Consider the following 11,167-nt stretch of genomic DNA (forward strand, 5'->3'; position numbering starts at 1 on the left):
CTTGTGAATCGGGAGAGAAAGGGTACTAATTATCCTCTGTTTAGAGACCTCAACATGAATACTTGCGACAGACATGATTCGTTAAAGAACCCCAAGGTCCAGGTGAAAAACTATGGTTTTTTTTTACATAGTTTTCATCTACCAAATTTCAGTTACAAGGGTTTGGATGACTTTTATGTTTAAAGGCATTTGGCCAAGGTGCCGCGTTGTGGGATTGAAACTAAAGCCAAAAAATGAGAGAGCATTTCCTGTCATCAAATCTTTAATCAAATCTCTTGAAGTACGAAGAAACTTGATAAATCTAGAGTCAGTAGTTTCAGCATAATTGGACACTGTGAGGCGACTGTTCTTATCGTTTGGCCTAACTCATCGTAAAGTAAATATCACCATGACCGATATCCAAACTACAGTGGAAAAGGCTAGCCACTGGATTTGGTTAAAAAGAGACGATGAGCGGTGACTAGAAGAATATCAAGTTTTATTTGATAATCAGTTGATCTAGCAAGCGGGGCCTTATATCATTGAGAAGGGCCGGTGCGGAATGATGCCGTCGAGAGGTAGGCCCCGAAACGGCGTGCGTTCTCTCCTGATGACCACATACATTTGCTGGCTTCCAGTATGCGAGGCTTTCGACTGGCAGAACTCGCATGTGCAAGTCGTTTGCAAAACATGTAGGACTCGAATATTGCTTTAAGAGGAAGGATCGATAGTTTAATGCACAACGGTTCTTTTGAGTGCGGGCAGTTTTCTCTCGGGCAAAGTTGTATTAAATATGCCAGACCACCTTATTAATTTCATTATATACTACTTTAAAGCGGCGAGCTGGTAGAACTGTTAGCACGCCGGAGAAAATGCTTAGCGGCGAGCTGGCAGAAACGTTAGCACGCTGGGCGAAATGCTTAGCGGTATTTCGTCTGCGTTACGTTGTGACTTCAAATTCCGCCGAGGTCGACTTTGCCTTTCATCCTTTCGGGGTCGATAAATTAAGTACCGGTTACGCACTGGGGTCGATGTAATCGACTTAATACCTATGTCTGTCCTTGTTTGTCCCCTCTGTGTTTAGCCCCTTGTGGGTAATAAAGAAATAGGCATTTCATTCGTCTTTGCGGTATGAGTTCAAATTCCGCCGAAGTCGACTTTGCCTTTCATCCTTTCGGGGTCAATAAAATAAGTACTTATTGAGCTCAGGGAGTGGGGTGTTTCTGTAATTGACTAGCTTTGTCAAATATCAGGCTTTGTGCCCATAGTAGAAAGGATTATATGACCACCTTAAAACAATGAACTGGCAGAATCATTTGGGCGTCGGATAAAATGCTCAGCGACATTTTTTCCTGCTCTTTATATTCTGAGCTCAAATCCCACCAAGGTCGGTTTTGTCTTTCATTCTTTTGTGGTGGATGAAATATAGTACTGGACGAGAACTGGGGTCGATGTCATCGACTTACCCCCTCCTCTTACAATTAGTGATCTTGCACCAAAATGTGAAACCGTTCTGTACAACATTGTCATATCTACAAGAGCTAATGGACTGCACCGTTAAAAACACACACACACACACACACATATATATATATATATAAAAGCAAAGTGGTGTGGCAATTATACAAACCACTAATCATTTCTACTCTAAGCACAAGGCCCGAAATTTTTGGGGCGCGGCCAGTCGATTAGATCAACCCCAGTACGCAACTGGTACTTAATTTATCGACCCTGAAAGGATGACAGATAAAGTTAATGTCAGTGGAATTTGAACTCAGAACGTAAAGACAGACGAAATACTGCTATGCATTTCGCTCGGAATGCTAACGTTTCTTATTTCTTTACTGCCCACAAGGAGCTAAACACGGACAAACAAACGGATTAAGTCGATTATATCGACCCTAGTGCTTAACTGATACTTATTTAATCGACCCCGAAAGGATGAAAGGCAAAGTCGACCTCGGCGGAAGTTGAACTCAGAACATAAAGACAGACGAAGTACTGCTAAGCATTTCGCCCGGCGTGCTAACGTTTCTGCCAGCTCGCCGCCTTCATCCACTAATCTTTAGAACCATTTTTTATTGTAGTTTAGTCACAAGTAAATCCTGATCGAACAAAGCCACGATCAAAGTCATTCCAAGCGTGACTATTCAGCTGTCTTAAAGCTACTCAGTACCAGGTCCGTTGCCAGACTTCGTATCTGGGGGTAGTTCAGAATACTCTTCGGTGAGCACTGATTTATAATAATGCTAAAGTCGAGTTTCGAAGTAAGTGTATCACTATAAATCTGAGGGTGCATCATTGAATAGTGAGGAGTCAGTGTAATCCAGTGCATCTCCTTAGCGACGAGTATGTGTTTTTTCTTTATGATGGTGAACAGAGATTTGAGGAAGATTTGGTTTCTATTTCTAGCGGGTTGTTCTCTTGGTGGTTGTGATTGTATAGTTGTTCTTTAAGCGCACGTCACCACTAATCGAGCAGACTTATGCTGAGAGGCATTCCAGCCATAACCTTGCCACCGTTTTGATTTGCTTTTTTTCTCAAGGATAGGGCATTCCAGGCTACATTAACCTATATGTCCTTCTCGTTATGAGATAGTAGAAGGAGATTTTACTGCTCTTTCTTGCAGGTCATTGTTTCAGTAGCAGAAGGTAGATAAGTTGTCTATCGTCCCCAGCTTGACCTGTACCAAATATTCAAGGGCCAATCAGTATACAAATCATGATAATTCCATTTCTTAAAAAATATTTTCTTTCAGGAAACGTACACTTTGGTCTACAATCACCCACTGTGTCTTTCCTGTTTTAAGATAAAAATAGAGCAATTTTGGGGAAGATTTGACTGCTGTTTCTAGCATTCCAGGTGACTATATAGCTTCGGGCTGTTGTCCAGTCTGGTATCAATGTCGTCGTCGATGGATGACAGATGAAAAGAAAATGACTGCGGCCATGCTGGAGCACCGCCTTTAATCGAGCAACAACAACAACAACAACGATGACAACAGCAGCAGCATCAGCAACAACAGCAGCAGCTACAGCAATAACAACAGCAGCAGAAACAACAGCTGCAGCAGCAACTACAACAGCAGCAGCAGCAGCAGCAGCAATAGTAGTAGTAGTATTATAAGCAGCAATGACTAAGAAACGTGGAAAGAAACAAAAGACTTAGAGATGCTTAATCATGACCGTCCGTTCAGGTGAGGGAGACAAAGAGGAGAGAGAGAGAGAATGAGAGAGAGAGAGAGAGAGAGAATGAGAGTGAGAGAGAGAGAGAGAGAGAGTGAATCGATATGACGACCTTGAATCATAATTGAAATCTTTCTACGTGGAAACAAATCAACTATAATGTACTTAATGAAACGCTTGCACACAGTCACTAAATCTATCCTAGTTTTCTTCCTTTGTTTCTTTCTTTCGTTTTACTGGTTTTAGTCGGAGGAGGAGGAGGAGGGTGAGCGTCTCTATGATCCTTCCTCAGGGCTTCTGAAGCACATTGAAAGAAAAAAAAAAGAAAACAAACAAAAACAGAGACAATTGTCTTCAGGTCGGTGAACCCTGGCTAGATATGAGACGTTATGGCACAGCCGTTTTGGCGCTGCCTGTTTGGCGTCGCTGATTCGATCTCGATTTATTAAGTGTAGATATTTTAATTATTCTCTTCTTCTCTCACTTCCCTTATTTCTCTCTCTTCTCCCTTTTCTCTCCCCCTCTCTCCTCCCTTTTCTTTTCCCCTCTCTCCCCTTCTCTCTCCCCCCATCTCGATTTATGTGTATGAACATATTTAGCTTTATGTGTACGAGGAGAGGAAAAGTGTTTATCTGAATCGTTTTCAGTTGATAAATTTTAATGTCTCTCTATGAACAAGAAACGTGGCCCCCATCAAAGACTCTAGCAAAGAGGATCGACGGCTTCGATAGCAGAACCCTGAGAACCATCGAGAGTATTAGATGGTACCATCACGTTTCCAACCAAGAATTGCGTGCGGACGCATCAGTCCGTAACCTCCAATCTCATAGCTATGTCCTCCTTCTCTCGCTAGATCATCCTACCAGGGCTTTACACTCATTCCACGCAGCAGCAGTGGGCTAGAAGAGGGCCTCGTCACAGGCCCTGCATCAGATGGTTGGACATGATTGGGTAAGACCCCCAGAGGCTGAACGTCACCTTAGGGCATGCGGAGGGGCTGGTACGGAACCGCTAACGATGGAGAGCACGGGTGAACCCGGTCGGCTCTACACATGATGACGTCACTGGGACCACTCACCTGGGATGAATCCAACCTCATTAAGCAACAACACGAAGCAAGCAATCTCTCTCTCTCCCTCTCTTTCTCTCATTCTTTTTTACTTATTCTCTGTCTCTCACTCTCTCTTTCTAATAACGTATATTTCTGTGCGCGTTTGCTTCCAATGCCAAAAATTACTGTTGTCAAAACAGGTCCAATGTTCAGTGAGCCGTTCCATATCGCCAGCGTCCAAACAACCGCGCTCAGTCATCTCATTCTGTTTCCGGTTTATGTTTATTCCAGAAAGTATTCTGAAGGGTGTGAACTTGCGCCTAAACTCCGAGTTAAAGGTACTGACCCAGTTAATGAATTAATTACAATCTACGCTTCGCATTGAGTATTTGTCTCTCATTCGTTTTCACTTTATTAGAGTTCAATATATTTACAAGCAATATAACCGAGCTTCGCTGAAGTTAATCAAACAAAAGCTGGTAGTGTTACCCTTGGGTAACAGGATTTAATGTGCCACTAAAAACACAGTGGCGTTGCTCTTCTCATTGGTGTCCTTACAGCTTCTGTCTACCAAATTTCATTAATAACTATTGGCTCCACTCGCAATTATGTTAGAAGGCACATGCCAAAGGTACTATGCAGTGAGATTGAACCAGAAACCATGAGGTTGCGAAGCTAAATTCTTAACCTCATAGCCATGCCTGCACCCAACAATTGCTGTTGTATATCTCCAGGTTATTTCCAATCCAGCAGGTTTATGAAGAAACACCTTCCACCTTCGTTGCTGCGAAGCGCGCTTCTTAACCACGTAGCCATGCATGCACCTTACCAACTATGTATGTGTCTATACAGGCATGCCCGTGCCCGCCTATACAGCCATAATTATATCATCATCATCATCATCGTTTAGCGTCCGTTTTCCATGCTAGCATGGGTTGGACGGTTCTACTGGGGTCTGTGAAGCCAGAAGGCTTCATCAGGCCCAGTCAAATCTGGCAGTGTTTCTACGGCTGGATGCCCTTCCTAACGCCAACCACTCCGTGAGTGTAGTGGGTGCTTTTTACGTGCCACCCGCACAGGTGCCAGACAGAACTGGCAAACGGCCACGAACGGATGGTGCTTTTTATGTGCCACCGGCACGAGGGCCAGGCGAGGCTGGCAACGGACATGAACGGATGGTGCTTTTTACGTGCCACCGGCATATATATAATTAAAAAATAAGGGTAGAAATTGATATTAATCAATTAAAACCAGTAGCTTAGCATATTTAAAAAATCCGAAGTTAAAAATTGTGTTACGTAAAAAATTAAGAGCAATGACCGCTAAAGTGGATACCTAATATGCTAAACATAGACGTCAAATCACCATTACCACAAAGAGTGTGTTCTCAAGAAAAATCTCAGCAAAACACCAAAATGTAAAAATGAGAAGAGCAAGACAAATGAAAATATACGAAATAAAAATGTTCTCTAACCGGTAAATTAGCTGCTGAAATTTATTAACAGCAGAGTTATTTCCGGCCTCAGCGCGCCAAAGTGAAGACATTTGAAAAATACACCCAAATATAATTTGTAGAACTTTATACATGCTCTATTTCGGTTGCGCGTTCTGTATCTAGTTCTGGAAATTGTGTTTTGTAAGCGAAAGACTACGCTGACGATCTTGCAGATATTTGCGTGTTTACATACGCAAATATTAACAAGTGAAACCACGGTACGTAGGTAATCGTTTTTCTATTTCGTATATTTTCACTTGTCTTGCTTATTTTTACACTTTGGCGTTTTGCTGAAATTCTTCTTGAGAACACACTCTTCGTGGTAATGGCGATTTGACGACTATGTTTAGTATATTAGGTGTCCACTTTAGTGGTCCTTCCCCTTAATTTTGTATATATATATAAAAGTCACCTGACAGTAAATCAAAACCCATTTAATTCCAAGATTAAAACAAAAAAATTATTTTATGTGAGACTTCGCTAATAAATAAACAAACGTTGAAAAAAAAAAAGGAAAAAATACGGTGATTTTAACTCAGAGCATTCAATTATTAAACATTTATAATTGGAATGAATAAATAAAATTGAATATTAAGTATTTATGGAATTTTGATTTACTGTCGGGTGACTTTTGGTCAATCCTGTATATGCGTGCACATACACACACACACACACACACAAGCACACACACCCGTTTCCGTCTACCAAATACACTCATAAGACATTGGTTCTGTCTGAGGAAGAACGAAAAATATACTGAAAAAATGAACAAGGATATTTTCATTTGATGCTGGGATTTGATGGAATGCTGAGAGAGAGAGAGAGGGAGAGAGAGATAGAGAAAAAGAGAGAGAGAGAGAGTTCTCTGATTGTACTTTGTAAGTATAGGTGAACATATGAGATAAGGTGGGGCGACGTGTAGTGGATAAGTAAGTTATTCACGAAGAGATCGTATGATGTAGTTACGTGGTAAAAAAACATTAATGCTAACAAGGAAAATGGAGAAATGCTAAATTATTAACAAAGCCAGTTGCTTGTTTATGCTCAAAGGTCTGGGTACATGTGGCAGGCGAGATACATATCGGCACACTCACTGGTGTCTCACAATCCCTTGCAGCCATGAGACAAATGTGTTATTAATACATGGTCGTCGTAAAGAAGAAGTTATTCTCTTGTGACGTACACAACAACGATTAGCATACTTTCAGCCAGTACGCTGTAATCACGTGATCAGACAGTTCCGGCGCCTATGACAATCGGTTCTTATCTGCTAGGGAGTATGTGTCTGTGCCTCTTAAGCACCATACGTCTATACGAGAGGATTAGCATATTTTAGGTATAAAATCGGAGCAAATCGATCCGAAGATTTATTCTTTTGTAAGCCCAGTACTTATTCTATCGGTCTCTTTTGCCGAACCGCTAAGTGACGGGGACATGAACACACCAGCATCGGTTGTCAAGCAATGCTAGGGGGACAAACACAGACACACAAACACACACACGCATATATATACATATATACGACGGGCTTCTTTCAGTTTCCGTCAACCAAATCCACTCACAAGGCTTTGGTCGGCCCGAGGCTATAGTAGAAGACACTTGCACAAGGTGCCACGCAGTGGGACTGAACCCGGAACCATGTGGTTGGTAAACAAGCTGCTTACCACACAGCCACTCCTATATATAGAAGGTACGGTGAATAAACTGTCTAAATTACGCAAAAATGAAAATAACACTGACATCTCATTTTAACAGATATATTTACCAAAATTAAATTGAAAATATTTTGAAATACTTAAGAATAAATTTATTCAATAAATTCGCCAATGGCTTCAACCACGGCCTCCAGACGACTTCGGAATCTCCTGCAACTCTTCTGGACAGTCTCCTTGTTTAAGTTGGGGAATGCTGCCATAATCCTTGCTTTCAGTTCATCTTTGATGTTACTAGGAATTTTGTTGGTATCTTGCTCAACTGCGCTCCACACATAATAATTAAGAGGGTTGCAGTCTGTCGAGTTAGGGGTGATGCGGTCGCAGAAATTATCTGAGAGTCATGACTGGGTTCTCTTGCTTGTGTGGCATGGTGCAGAGTCCTGTTGCCAGACATAGGGTGTTCCAGCAGCCACCCTCTTGATCCAGGGCAGCACAACCTCCTCCAGGCACTTGATGTAGGCCTCCATGTTGAGTGTGAGGCCGCGTGGGAAGATGAATGGAAGCATAACGTCGCCATTACTAGTGATCACTCTAAACACCATGATGTTAAATAGATGTTTGGTTTTCATCAGTTTCGGTACATGTCCTCAGATTGACACCCAAACACTCTGAAATGTTCGTATTGGAGCTTCCGGCACGAATGCAAAGCAGTACAGCATGTCGTTTCCAAATTTCTGGTAGAGTGAATTGCGTCATGGTGCTGTGTTTCTTACAGACGGTGCCCAACTGACTCTACTAAGCATTTCGTCCACCGAAATAATAATAATAATAATAATAATAATAATAATAATAATTACCAGCATGGCTCAAAAAGATTGGTACAAATATAAAGATGGAATACCAACAAAAATTAGCATTGCTTGGAACTGCATGAAATTCTTCGCAGGGTTCTTGAAGAATGACCAGTGAACAAGTGTCACCTTAGTCTGCTGACTACGGACAGCTGACACTTTCCACCATACCCAGCAATGACCAAAGAGAATTCAAATATGATCATACCATCTTTTGTTTTTGATAACTGTACCTTACGCACATGGTCTAACGTGCTCTTTTAACGACTGCTTGTTAAGATTTGAAGGCGATTTGGCTACTATTTCTAGTGGGTGGAGGAGCTACTCTTGAGCAACGGTCCTCAAACAACTATGCTAAATGATAATGTTATTCCAACAACTGTTCGTCACAAGGGCTATCTAGACGTGCCACAGTTACTCTTTACTATTTTACTCTTTTACTTGTTTCAGTCATTTGACTGCGGCCATGCTGGAGCACCGCCTTTAGTCGAGCAAATCGATCCGAAGATTTATTCTTTGTAAGCCTAGTACTTATTCTATCGGTCTCTTTTGCCGAACCACTAAGTTACGGGGACGTAAACACACCAGCAGCGGCTGTCAAGCGATGTTGGGGGGACAAACACAGATACACAAACATACACACACACACACATACATATATACGACGGGCTTCTTTCAGTTTCCGTCTACCAAATCCCGAGGCTATAGAAGAAGACACTTGCCCAAGGTGCCACTGAACCGGAACCATGTAGGTCGTAAGCAAGCTACTTACCACACAGCCATTCTTACGCCTTAACTTATATTAGCTGTTTACTAATATAGGTTAAGGTTTCCACAAAAATTTATGAAAGCCTGTTATTTATATTTTTATCATGCACGGCCAGCTGGCAATATGGTTAGCGCGTCGGGCCCAAATGCTTACCGGTATTTCTTTCGGTTCTTTGCATTCGGAGTTCAAATTCTACCAATGTCGACTTTGCTGTTCATCCTTTCGGAGTCGATAAATAAAGTACCAGTCAAGTACTGTGATGTGTAGCTGATTGGAACCCACACCAAAGATATATTCAGATCATCCTTGAAAATTACATCCAAAGAAGTGTTTCACCTGGCAAAATTCCTATCAGAGCGCTTACTCCCATAATCGTATGACGTTCGAGAACAGTCATACACAGGGGCGGACCTAAGGATTGGCAGGAGAGAAGGGAATGAAATTTGCCCATGTAAATAATGTTATTACGCCATTTTCTCCTGGAATTGTATTCCCTTCAGACCTTGAGCCCCATCTTCGAAAAATTCTTGGGACCACATCTGACGCACTCTGCTTTCTGTTGCCTTAATGAAAAATTTGTTTTAGGGTTCGCACTTAAACTTGTCTCCATGGCGTGAAAGAAGAGTTAGATGATAACACTTCTCCTGAATGGAACGCTAGTCCACAGCAAAATTAACTTCCCAGCTTTTGCTGGAACTCATTTACGATGGAGTGGAACGGAAATGAAGTGTAACACACTAGCGTAGCTGGTGTGGGGTGTAGGGTAGGGGCTGTCCGCCCCGGGCGGAATTTTTAAAGGGGCACCACATTTGGGTCTGCTGTAGGCAATATGTTTTTTGTGGGGTCCAGGGGGAGGCAAACGGAAGAGCCGCCCCGGGCGGCACACACTGTAGCTACGCTAGTGTTGTAACGGAAAATGAAATACAACTCACTGCCCGGTTCGAGAATCGAAACAGCGACCCTACGCTTATGAAGCAATACCGTAACCACTACATTACGAGCTTTCACTTGAATAGCCTTAAAGAATAATTATTTAGGCAGTTTTTGATAGTGGAGGCACATGGCCTAGTGGTTAGAGCAGCGAACTTGCGGTCGAGGGATCGCGGGTTCGAATCTCAGACCGGGCGATGTGTGTGTTTATGAGCGAAACACCTAAGCTCCAGCAGAAGGTAATGGCGAACTTCTGCTGACTCTTTCGCCACAACTTTCTCTCATTCTTTCCTCTTGCAGCTCACCTGCGACGGACCGGCATCCCGTCCAGGTGGGGAACCTATACGCCAAGGAAACCGGCATGGCTCGAGAAGAAACAAACAAAAAAACATAGCTTTGGATAAGTCGTTTAATTAAATTATGTAACCTTAATAGGCAGTTTTAACAATTGAAAGGATGAAAGGGTTTCAATAAACAGTTTAATAAATAAACTTAATACATAATTTATACTTCAATAAACATGTAAATAATGTAAGCATTGATACGGCATTCAAGAAAGCAGAATTAACAAGGTTGCTAGACCTACAAGAGAGAACAGCTAAACCTTCCTCAAATCACACTTCCTCAGTGTGAGTACCAGTGTTTTACTGGTACTTAATTTATCTACCCCGAAAAGATGAAAAGTAAAGTCGACTTCGGCGGAATTTGAACCCAGAGCATAGCGACTGGCGAAATATCGCTAAGCATTTCGTCCAGCGTGCTAACGATTCTTTTTCTACTCTAGGCACAAGGCCCGAAATTTTTGGAGTGGGGGCCAGCCGATTAGATCTACCCCAGTACACAACTGGGGTAGATCAACCCCGAAAGGATGAAAGGCAAAGTCGACATCGATGGAATTTGAACTCAGTACATAAAGACAGACGAAATACTGCTAAGCATTTCGCCCGGCGTGCTAACGTTTCTTATTTCTTTATTGCCAACAAGGGGCTAAACATAGAGGGGACAAACAAGGACAGACAAAGGTATTAAGTCGATTACATCGACCTCAGTACGTAACTGGTACTTAATTTACCGTCTCCGAAAGGATAAAAGGCAAAGTCGACCACGGCGGAATTTGAACTCAGAAAGTAACGGCAGACGAAATACATATTTTTTACTACCCACAAGGGGCTAAACACAGAGAAGACAAACAAGGGCAGACAAACGGATTAAGTCGATTATATCGACCCCAGTGCGTAACTGGTACTTAATT

At 42.2% G+C, this 11,167-nt stretch overlaps 1 protein-coding gene and 1 long non-coding RNA gene across 2 annotated transcripts in view; one reads left to right on the forward strand and one right to left on the reverse strand.

The window, feature by feature from the left end:
* Window positions 1-11,167, reverse strand: part of LOC115220404 (cytochrome P450 1A4-like) — a 29,485-nt gene that overhangs the window by 16,723 nt on the left and 1,595 nt on the right. The gene's annotated exons all lie outside the window — the stretch shown is intronic.
* LOC118766477 overlaps window positions 8,799-11,167 on the forward strand; it is a 4,650-nt gene continuing 2,281 nt past the window's right edge. Inside the window, exon 1 of the long non-coding RNA XR_005002416.1 lies at window positions 8,799-8,812. This is a non-coding gene — a long non-coding RNA (uncharacterized LOC118766477). The remainder of the gene's footprint in view (window positions 8,813-11,167) is intronic.

This window comes from Octopus sinensis, linkage group LG16, assembly GCF_006345805.1.
Source record: "Octopus sinensis linkage group LG16, ASM634580v1, whole genome shotgun sequence".
NCBI lineage: Eukaryota > Metazoa > Mollusca > Cephalopoda > Octopoda > Octopodidae > Octopus > Octopus sinensis.